Source organism: Oncorhynchus kisutch, linkage group LG17 (genome assembly GCF_002021735.2).
Source record: "Oncorhynchus kisutch isolate 150728-3 linkage group LG17, Okis_V2, whole genome shotgun sequence".
Classification (NCBI taxonomy): Eukaryota; Metazoa; Chordata; class Actinopteri; order Salmoniformes; family Salmonidae; genus Oncorhynchus; species Oncorhynchus kisutch.
The window spans coordinates 9,651,727-9,662,740 of record NC_034190.2 but is presented as its reverse complement, the minus strand read 5'-3'; the positions used below and the strand labels follow the sequence as shown (position 1 = coordinate 9,662,740).

Here is an 11,014-nt window from a genome sequence, read left to right as displayed (position 1 = left end):
AGAATCGATGGTTATATATTCATCATTTAAAATTCAAAAAATATATTAATTCAATCTCATGTCAACCAGATGTCATCAAACAGGTACCAACTCACATCAACAAAACTGTCCATTCCATTAATATGGAACAATATCACCACAAACTCTCTCTCTCTCATGAACACTCACACACACACAAACACACACGTGAGATTGACTATAGGATATACATAAGGTTATCCTTGAAAGTTGAGCACATTGGATTCAAATGATATGTTTAGGCAATCTGTATCTCATAATAATGACTTACTGTCTCATAACTATTACTTACTGTCTCATAATAATGACTTACTGTCTCGTAACGATGACTTACTGTCTCATAATAATGACTTACTGTCTCATAATGATGACTTACTGTCTCATAATAATGACTTACTGTCTCATGATGATGACTTACTGTCTCATAATAATGACTTACTGTCTCATAATAATGACTTACTGTCTCATAATAATGACTTACTGTCTCATAATGATGACTTACTGTCTCGTAATGATGACTTACTGTATCGTAATAATGACTTACTGTCTCATAATGATGACTTACTGTCTCAATAATGACTTACTGTCTCATAATGATGACTTACTGTCTCATAATAATGACTTACTGTCTCACAATAATGACTTACTGTCTCATAATAATGAGTTTCCTGTTAACTATGCTTCAGCAGTAGAGCGAGGAGGGACATTTTTTGGGCGGGATTTTACGGCTTTGATTGATGCTGCTGCGCACGGGGAGGTAGCAGGCTCATTATGCTTTTCATAGTAGTTGAAGTAGAGGAGGGTGCGCAACTTCTTCGGAGGAGTGTGATCTTGACTGGCCATCATTTGGAGTCAATTCAGCTGCCGGAGAAAAACTGCAAGCCACAGATTGGTGACTGAAACCAAGGGACTACATTTCGCAAAGTTCCCTGACACGCAAAGAGCTGGTGGTAAGATATTTGACATTTGTGAACGTGTTAATAACGAATAATAACACACTTATAGGACTCGGTATTATCAGTATTCGATTTAAAACGTGAATTGCCTTATTTCGTTTTAATTTTACTAGACTAAATGTCAACTTTCAGGCAAAGAAAGCACCTAGATAATGCAGTGTCAGTCATGCGAATCGTTTCACTGTTCATCCGTTGATATTTATCAGATAACATATTTGGTATATGTTAACTACTTTCATAAATTGGGAAAGGTAACATGTGTGTTTTTATCAAGAGAACAGATATTCGCGTGGCTTTGTAGGTCAAGAAATCTGGACACACAAAGATAGCCTATCTATCACAGCTGTAACGAGACACCTGTCTGACTGTGAGTCAGTAACTAAGGAGGAAAAAGACTCCTGAGCTGAGTCCCGACATCCGTTGTTACGTTGAATTTAGGTTGAAAATATGTATCCCTTAAAAACTAAAAACGTCCCCACCGTTGACCCCGCAGAGAGTAGTGTTGGTGCAGTGCTCTTAGGAGGAACATTTTATTGGGTGTTGTTTTAAACAAGACACAGGCAGAATATGTGACTTATTTCTCTCATAGCCTCTCTCTATCTCGCTCTCTCTCTCTCTCTCTCTCAATTCATTTCAGTGGGCTTTATTGGCATGGTAAACATATGTTTACATTGCCAAAGCAAGTAAAATGGATAAACAAAAGTGAATAACAGTTTCTCTCTCTCTTACATATTCTCTCTCGGCCTCATGTGCGCTCTCTCTCTCGCTCTCTCTCTCTCTCTCTCTCTCTCTCTCTCTCTCTATTTAGTCCTCATGCTCTCTCAATTCAATTCGAAGAGCTTTATTGGCATGGGAAACCTATTTCACTTGCCAAAGCAAGTGGAATAGATAATAAACAAAAGTGAAATAAGCAATAAAAAAATTTACAGTAAACATTACACTCACAAAAGTTACAAAAGAATAAAGACATTTCAAGTGTCACATTATGTCTATATACAGTGTTGTAACGATGTGCAAATAGTTCAAGTACAAAAGAGAAAATAAATATGGATTGTATTTTATAAGTGTTAGTTATTCACTGGTTGTCCTTTTCTTGTGGCAACAGGTCACAAACCTCTCTCCATTTAATTTTTTCTCTCTCAGCCAACAAATGGTTAAATGTCCTCTTTATCTCTCTTTAAACTTTATTTCCTGTATAGACAGTGTCCTGACTAGTACAGGTGTCACGACTTCCGCCGAAGTCGGCTCCTCTCCTTGATCAGACGGCGTTCGGCGGTCGACGTCACCGGTCTTCTAGCCATCGCTGCTCCACTTTTCATTGTTCCATTTGTTTTGTCTTGTTTCCCCGCACACCTGGTTTACATTCCCTAATCACACTACATATATATTCCCTCTGTTCCCCCCCCATGTCTTTGTGTGGAATTGTTTTGTTACGTGTTTTGTGTGACGCGCCAGGCTGGTTTTTCCCGAAGTATGTTTAATTGTTAAACATTTGCATCATAGTGACTGTCGCGCTTTTCATTTTGCCATTTGGCTGGAGGTTTTTTGATGCAGTTGCGTCTGTCTGTTGTTGCTTCTGCCAAATAAAGTGTCTGATCACCACTCTCCGCTCTCCTGCACCTGACTTCTATACCAGTAGATCACACCTCTCTGCTCTACTGCACCTGACTTCTATACCAGTAGATCACAACTCTCCGCTCTCCTGCACCTGACTTCTATACCAGTAGATCAGCACTCTCCGCTCTCCTGCACCTGACTTCTATACCAGTAGATCACCACTCTCCGCTCTCCTGCACCTGACTTCTATACCAGTAGATCACAACTCTCCGCTCTCCTGCACCTGACTTCTATACCAGTAGATCACACCTCTCTGCTCTACTGCACCTGACTTCTATACCAGTAGATCACAACTCTCTGCTCTCCTGCACCTGACTTCTATACCAGTAGATCACAACTCTCTGCTCTCCTGCACCTGACTTCTATACCAGTAGATCACAACTCTCTGCTCTCCTGCACCTGACTTCTATACCAGTAGATCACAACTCTCTGCTCTCCTGCACCTGACTTCTATACCAGTAGATCACACCTCTCTGCTCTCCTGCACCTGACTTCTATACCAGTAGATCACAACTCTCTGCTCTCCTGCACCTGACTTCTATACCAGTAGATCACAACTCTCTGCTCTCCTGCACCTGACTTCTATACCAGTAGCGCACAACCTGACAATAGGGGAGTCCTTGTCCTGTTGCACATATTCCTAGGGCTCTAAACTGGGTAGATTGGATAGACCGAGATCATCAACATGATTCGATCCACAGGCCACCAGTTGGGGAACCCTAATTTACTGGATCGTTCAAACTAAGAGCTTGATTGACCATATCCTGAATAGGATAGGGGAGTCATTGTCTAATAGGAAGAATACAATAGTTTTGTTTTCTACTGTTTTACTTTTGTGTGATTTGCCGGCCTTATCAGCATCACCGTTAAAGCAGTTCTGTACAGGATGCCTATGTAGCCATCTAACCTAACCAATATCCTCGCCTTAATTTGATCCACTTTGGTCCAACTGTACATATATTGGTTTGATTATTTAAACAATTGGCTTTCCTTGTCTTTCCTTGTGAGTCTTTCCTTGTGAGTAACCAGCAGAAAGGTGGCGGCTTTCCCAGAAACTGCCTGAGAGGGTACACTCTTAGAAAAAATGGCTGACCCCATAGGATAACTCTTTTTAGTTCTAGGGAGAACCCTTTTGTGTTCCAGGTAGAACCCTTTTTTCCCCCCTGGAACCAATAATGGTTCTTCAAATGGTTCTCCTATGGGTACACCCAAAGAACCCTTTTAGGTTCTAGATAGCACCTTTTTTTCTAAGAGTGTTTACATCTCAAATGGCACTCTATTCCCTATATAGTGCACTACTTTTGACAAAAGCCCTATGGGGAAGTAGTGCACTATATAAGGAATAGGGTGCCATTTGGGATGCACATTGATACTGGCTCAGGCCATGAGCAGGGGCATTGACCGACAGGTTGTGAATCATTCACTATCATTATACTGTCACTTCTGTTTCCATTTCCTACTTGCCTGGCTAGTTATATAGTGTCAACTCCTTGCCTGGCTAGTTATATAGTGTCAACTCCTTGCCTGGCTAGTTATATAGTGTCAACTCCTTGCCTGGCTAGTGGTGTAGATGAGGCTGGGCCTAGTCATGCTATGGATGGTGGTGTAGATGAGGTTGGGTCTAGTCATGCTATGGATGGTGGTGTAGATGAGGTTGGGTCTAGTCATGTTTTGGATGGTGGTGTAGATGAGGCTGGGTCTAGTCATGTTTTGGATGGTGGTGTAGATGAGGCTGGGCCTAGTCATGCTAGAGATGGTGGTGTAGATGAGGCTGGGTCTAGTCATGCTAGAGATGGTGGTGTAGATGAGGCTGGGTCTAGTCATGCTATGGATGGGGGTGTAGATGAGGCTGGGTCTAGTCATGCTATGGATGGGGGTGTAGATGAGGCTGGGTCTAGTCATGTTATGGATGGGGGTGTAGATGAGGCTGGGTCTAGTCATGCTATGGATGGTGGTGTAGATGAGACTGGGTCTAGTCATGTTATGGATGGTGGTGTAGATGAGGCTGGGTCTAGTCATGCTATGGATGGCGGTGTAGATGAGGCTGGGCCTAGTCATGCTAGAGATGGTGGTGTAGATGAGGCTGGGTTTAGTCATGCTAGAGATGGTGGTATAGATGAGGCTGGGTCTAGTCATGCTATGGATGGTGGTGTAGATGAGGCTGGGTCTAGTCATGCTAGAGATGGTGGTGTAGATGAGGCTGGGTCTAGTCATGCTAGAGATGGTGGTGTAGATGAGGCTGGGTCTAGTCATGCTATGGATGGTGGTGTAGATGAGGCTGGGTCTAGTCATGTTATGGATGGTGGTGTAGCTGAGGCTGGGTCTAGTCATGCTATGGATGGTGGTGTAGATGAGACTGGGTCTAGTCATGTTATGGATGGTGGTGTAGATGAGGCTGGGTCTAGTCATGCTATGGATGGCGGTGTAGATGAGGCTGGGCCTAGTCATGCTAGAGATGGTGGTGTAGATGAGGCTGGGTTTAGTCATGCTAGAGATGGTGGTATAGATGAGGCTGGGTCTAGTCATGCTATGGATGGTGGTGTAGATGAGGCTGGGTCTAGTCATGCTATGGATGGTGGTGTAGATGAGGCTGGGTCTAGTCATGCTAAAGATGGTGGTGTAGATGAGGCTGGGTCTAGTCATGCTATGGATGGTGGTGTAGATGAGGCTGTGTCTAGTCATGCTAGAGATGGTGGTGTAGATGAGGCTGGGTCTAGTCATGCTATGGATGGGGGTGTAGATGAGGCTGGGTCTAGTCATGCTAAAGATGGTGGTGTAGATGAGGCTGGGTCTAGTCATGCTAGAGATGGTGGTGTAGATGAGGCTGGGTCTAGTCATGCTATGGATGGTGGTGTAGATGAGGCTGAGCCTAGTCAGGTAATGCTAGTGGATGAGGAGGGCATAGTGTGGGGAAGGGTAAGCGACTAGGGGTGTTGGAGGAGGGTGTCAAGCAGATGAGGAAAAAGGTGGAGAAGAAAGAAGGTGGGAGAGGAGAGGCCGGTGTTGTCAACGGCACTAAGGAACCTTTTCCTGGTGCTGGGGAGGAAGCCCCGACTAGAGAGAAAGGGCATGTGGTTAGAATGGGAGGTGAAGATGAGGAGGAAGGTGAGGAAGAGGACGATGAGGAGACTTTCTTTTCAGACTCCTCCTCAATGGGTCCTGAGCTGACAGCCAGTCAGGCAGAGGGGTCAAAGTGCACGGTGAGAGAACTGTCAAGGTTACTGAATGAGACTAAAAGGAAAAAGGTTCATCTTTAAGCTTTTTTTGCGATCTGGGTAAGATCAGTACAACACACTATGAAAATCAAATCAAAACAAAGTTTATTTGTCATGTGCGCTGAATACGACAGGTGTAGACCTTACAGTGAAATGCTGAATACAACAGGTGTAGACCTTACAGTGAAATGCTGAATACGACAGGTGTAGACCTTACAGTGAAATGCTGAATACAACAGGTGTAGACCTTACAGTGAAATGCTGAATACAACAGGTTCCTCTCTAGGTTTCTTCCTAGGTATTGGCCTTTCAAGGGAGTTTTTCCTAGCCACCGTGCTTCTACACCTGCATTGCTTGCTGTTTGGGGTTTTAGGCTGGGTTTCTGTACAGCACTTTGAGATATCAGCTGATGTACGAAGGGCTATATAAATAAATTTGATTTGATTTGATTTGTGTAGACCTTACAGTGAAATGCTGAATACAACAGGTGTAGACCTTACAGTGAAATGCTGAATACGACAGGTGTAGACCTTACAGTGAAATGCTGAATACAACAGGTGTAGACCTTACAGTGAAATGCTGAATACAACAGGCTCTAACCAACAGTGCAAAAAAGGTATTAGGTGAACAACAGGTAAGTAAGTAAATAAAAACAACAGTAAAAAATACAGTGAAAAATAACAGTAGTGAGGCTATAACAGTAGTGAGGCTATAACAGTAGTGAGGCTATAACAGTAGCGAGGCTATAACAGTAGCGAGGCTATAACAGTAGCGAGGCTATAACAGTAGTGAGGCTATAACAGTAGTGAGGCTATAACAGTAGTGAGGCTATAACAGTAGCGAGGCTATAACAGTAGTGAGGCTATAACAGTAGTGAGGCTATAACAGTAGTGAGGCTATAACAGTAGTGAGGCTATAACAGTAGAGAGGCTATAACAGTAGTGAGGCTATAACAGTAGTGAGGCTATAACAGTAGTGAGGCTATAACAGTAGTGAGGCTATAACAGTAGCGAGGCTATAACAGTAGCGAGGCTATAACAGTAGCGAGGCTATAACAGTAGCGAGGCTATAACAGTAGCGAGGCTATAACAGTAGCGAGGCTATAACAGTAGCGAGGCTATAACAGTAGCGAGGCTATAACAGTAGTGAGGCTATAACAGTAGTGAGGCTATATACAGTAGTGAGGCTTTATACAGTAGTGAGGCTATAACAGTAGTGAGGCTATAACAGTAGTGAGGCTATATACAGTAGAGAGGCTATAACAGTAGTGAGGCTATAACAGTAGTGAGGCTATAACAGTAGTGAGGCTATATACAGTAGAGAGGCTATATACAGTAGAGAGGCTATAACAGTAGTGAGGCTATAACAGTAGTGAGGCTATAACAGTAGTGAGGCTATATACAGTAGCGAGGCTACATACAGGCACCGGTTAGTCAGGCTGATTGAGGTAATATGTAGATATGGTTAAAGTGACTATGCATATATGCTAAACAGAGAGTAGCAGTAGCGTAAAAGAGGGGTTGGCTGGTGGTGGGTGGCGTGACAGTGCAGATAGCTCGGTTAGCCAATGTGCGGGGGCACTGGTTGGTCGGGCCAATTTAGCTAGTATGTACATGAATGTATAGTTAAAGTGACTATGCATATATGATAAACAGAGAGTAGCAGCTGCGTAAAAGAGAGGTTGGGGGGGGGCACACAAGGCAAATAGTCCGGGTAGCCATTTGATTACCTGTTCAGGAGTCTTATGACTTGGGGGTAAAAAGTGTTGACAAGCCTTTTTGTCCTAGACTTGGCACCCCGGTACAGCTTGCTATGCGGTAGTAGAAAGAACAGTCTATGACTGGGGTGGCTGGGGTCTTTGACAATTTTTTGGGCCTTCCTCTGACACCGCCTGGTGTAGAGGTCCTGGATGACAGGCAGCTTAGCCCCAGTGATGCACTGGGCCATACGCACTACCCTCTGTAGTGCCTTGTGGTCGGAGGCCGAGCAATTGCCTAACCAGGCAGTGATGCAACCATGCTCTCGATGTTGCAGCTGTAGAACCTTTTGAGGATCTGAGGACCCATGCCAAATCTTTTTATTTTCTTGAGGGGGAATATGCTTTGTCGTGCCCTCTTCACGACTGTCTTGGTGTTTGGACCATTCTAGTTTGTTGTTGATGTAGACACCAAGGAACTTGAAGCTCTCAACCTGCTCCACTACAGCCCCGTCGATGAGAATGGGGGCATGCTCGGTCCTCCTTTTCCAGTAGTCCACAATCATCTCCTTAGTCTTGGTTACGTTGAGGGATAGGTTGTTATTCTGGAACCACCCGGCCTCTCTGACCTCCTCCCTATAGGCTGTCTCGTCGTTGTCGTTGATCAAGCCTACCACTGTTGTGTCATCTGCAAACTTAATGACGGTGTTGGAGTCGTGCCTGGCCGTGCAGTCGTGGGTGAACAGGGAGTACAGGAGGGGACTGAGCACGCACCCCTGAGGGGTTCCAGTGTTGAGGATCAGCTTGGCAGATGTGTTGCTACCTACCCTCACCACCTGGGCGCAGCCCGTCAGGAAGTCCAGGATCCAGTTGCAGAGGGAGGTGTTTAGTCCCAGGATCTTTAGCTTAGTGATGAGTTTTGAGGGTACTATGGTGTGGAACGCTGAGCTGTAGTCAATGAATAGCATTCTCACATAGGTGTTCCTTTTGTCCAGGTGGGAAAGGGTAGTGTGGAGTGCAATAGAGATTGCATCATCTGTGGATCTGTTTGGGCGGTATCACTGTGGGGACGACGTCCTCGATATACTTATGATAAAGCCAGTGACTGATGTGGTGTACTCCTCAATGCCATTGGAAGAATCCCGGAGCATGTTCCAGTCTGTGATACCAAAACAGTCCTGTGGTTTAGCATCTGCTTCACCTGACCACTTTTTTATAGACCGAGTCACTAGTGCTTCCTGCTTTAATTTTTGCTTGTAAGCAGGAATCAGGAGGATAGAATTGTGGTCGGATTTACCAAATGGAGGGCGAGGGAGAGCTTTGTAAAAATGAGGGGCATGGTGTCCTTGTCACGCTCTGATCTGTTTCACATGTCCTTGTGCTTGTCTCCTTCATTGGTTTGGAAAGACAGAGCGGTGAAGCCAAGGTTATGCATTGTCTACGGCTGTTTGATGGGCGGGTGACCTCTGTGGTGGGGGAGGTGCGGGAGCAGACTGTGGAGTTTTATACTGAGTTGTATAGGGCAGAAATGTGTGATCCTATCTGTGCTTAGGTCTTGTTTGCAGAACTCCCTAAGCTCTCTCTGGCACAGAGGGATGAAATGGACATTCCCCTGTTGTCCCATGAACTGGCAGAGGCCGTAACCCAGATGTCAGAGCGGTGAAGTCAAGGTTATGCAGTCGATGGACTCCCAGTGGAGTTCTATGAAAAATTCTGGGGAATAATTGGACTGGACTTATTTTGCATGTTGCGTGAGTGCGTCGGGGTAAGAGAGTTGCCAATGAGCTGCCGTCCGGCGGCTCTGACTCTTCTGCCCAAAAAAGGGGCCTTCTGTGAACTTAAGAACTGCAGGCCTGTGGCATTACTCTGTGCTGACTACAAGATATTTGCCAAGGTCCTCGCTAACTGAAGTCCCGTCTGGACTCTATAGTGCACAAGGACCAGACATATTGTGTACCGGGATGCTCAATCACTGACAACTTGTTCTTAGTCAGGGACATGTTGGACTTGTCGAGACTGCTGTACCATACTGATGTTGGCTGGAAGGAACCTGCATGCGCGCTGCTGAGGAGAGCTGGCGGATTAGGGTTGGACCGAGGCCCTAGCAGCTATTAAGGCCCAAATGAGAAGGGGCTGTGGAGCCTGGGCTGTGGGTGTGGGAGGAGCCTATCTTCCATCCTTTTGAGATCGTTTCAGTCCCTGCAGAAGCGACTAATGGCAGCAGCGGGTTTACTAAGGCTGGACAACATGCGGCTGTGGGGGAGGAAGGGTGGAAAACCCTGGAAGTCCTGGCACAACAAACAGGACTAACATCTAAGGGGACCTCCAGTGGAGGGTTCTACATGAAGCCCTGGCCACTAACAGCTGGTTGGCACGGAACGACTCGGGAGTCAGACAGGGGTGTCCTTTCTGTGTCATGAGTGAAACTGTGCATCATGTGTCTCTCCCCAGTTTCTCTCTCTCTCTCCCCAGTTTCTCTTTCTCTCTCTCTCCCCAGTTTCTCTCTCTCTCCCCCGTTTCTCTTTCTCTCTCTCTCTCCCCCGTTTCTCTTTCTCTCTCTCTCCCCCATTTCTCTCTCTCTCCCCCATTTCTCTCTCTCTCCCCCGTTTCTCTTTCTCTCTCTCTCCCCCATTTCTCTCTCTCTCCCCCGTTTCTATTTCTCTCTCTCTCTCTCCCCCATTTCTCTCTCTCTCCCCCATTTCTCTTTCTCTCTCTCTCCCCCATTTCTCTCTCTCTCCCCCGTTTCTCTTTCTCTCTCTCCCCCATTTCTCTCTCTCACTCTCGTTCTCTCCCCAGTCTCTCTCTCCCCCATTTCTCTCTCTCTCCTCAGTCTCTCTCTCCCCAGTCTCTCTCTCCCCCATTTCTCTCTCTCCCCAGTCTCTCTCCCCCATTTCTCTCTCTCTCCCCCATTTCTCTTTCTCTCTCTCTCCCCCATTTCTCTCTCTCTCCTCAGTCTCTCTCTCCCCAGTCTCTCTCTCCCCAGTCTCTCTTTCTCTCTCTCTCCCCAATCTCTTTCTCTCTCTCTCCCCCATTTCTCACTCTCATTCTCTCCCCAGTCTCTCTCTTATATTGATTTGTCCTCCACTCCATCTTATAGTTCCTCATACTCCCTCCCTCAAAGCTTGTTGAGTTTCTGGGTTGTGTTGACAGACATTTGTCTCAACAATCCTAAACTGCTTACACATGGAGATGTTACACAAAAAAATCTAAAATCAATCAGCCATGAAACAGAGGCAACAGGCCATAGGGGTGCCTGGGGCTCTGGGAAAATAAACACAGTTGAGAACATTAACACTCGGGGTCTGGGGTTGGATGGATGGATGCTCCACTGGCTACCAGCAGCTATCTGTTTGGAAAATGTGTTTACATTTTACAAGCATATTTGTTTTGGAATATGACTGACTGCTGATTGTGCAGATCAAGACAACCTTTGTTTATTTCTTCTTTGGTCAAATTTCCACAGAAAAATAATCTAAATGAAACAGCCTGTTGCCAAGTAACACTGCCCGAGA

At 45.5% G+C, this 11,014-nt stretch overlaps 1 protein-coding gene across 1 annotated transcript in view; it reads left to right on the top strand.

The window, feature by feature from the left end:
* Positions 1-799: 799 nt before the first annotated feature.
* The window catches only part of LOC109907155 (four and a half LIM domains protein 3-like), a 30,383-nt gene continuing 20,168 nt past the window's right edge, over positions 800-11,014 (top strand). Inside the window, exon 1 of the mRNA XM_020504958.2 lies at positions 800-968. The gene's annotated coding sequence lies outside the window, so the exon portion shown is untranslated. The remainder of the gene's footprint in view (positions 969-11,014) is intronic.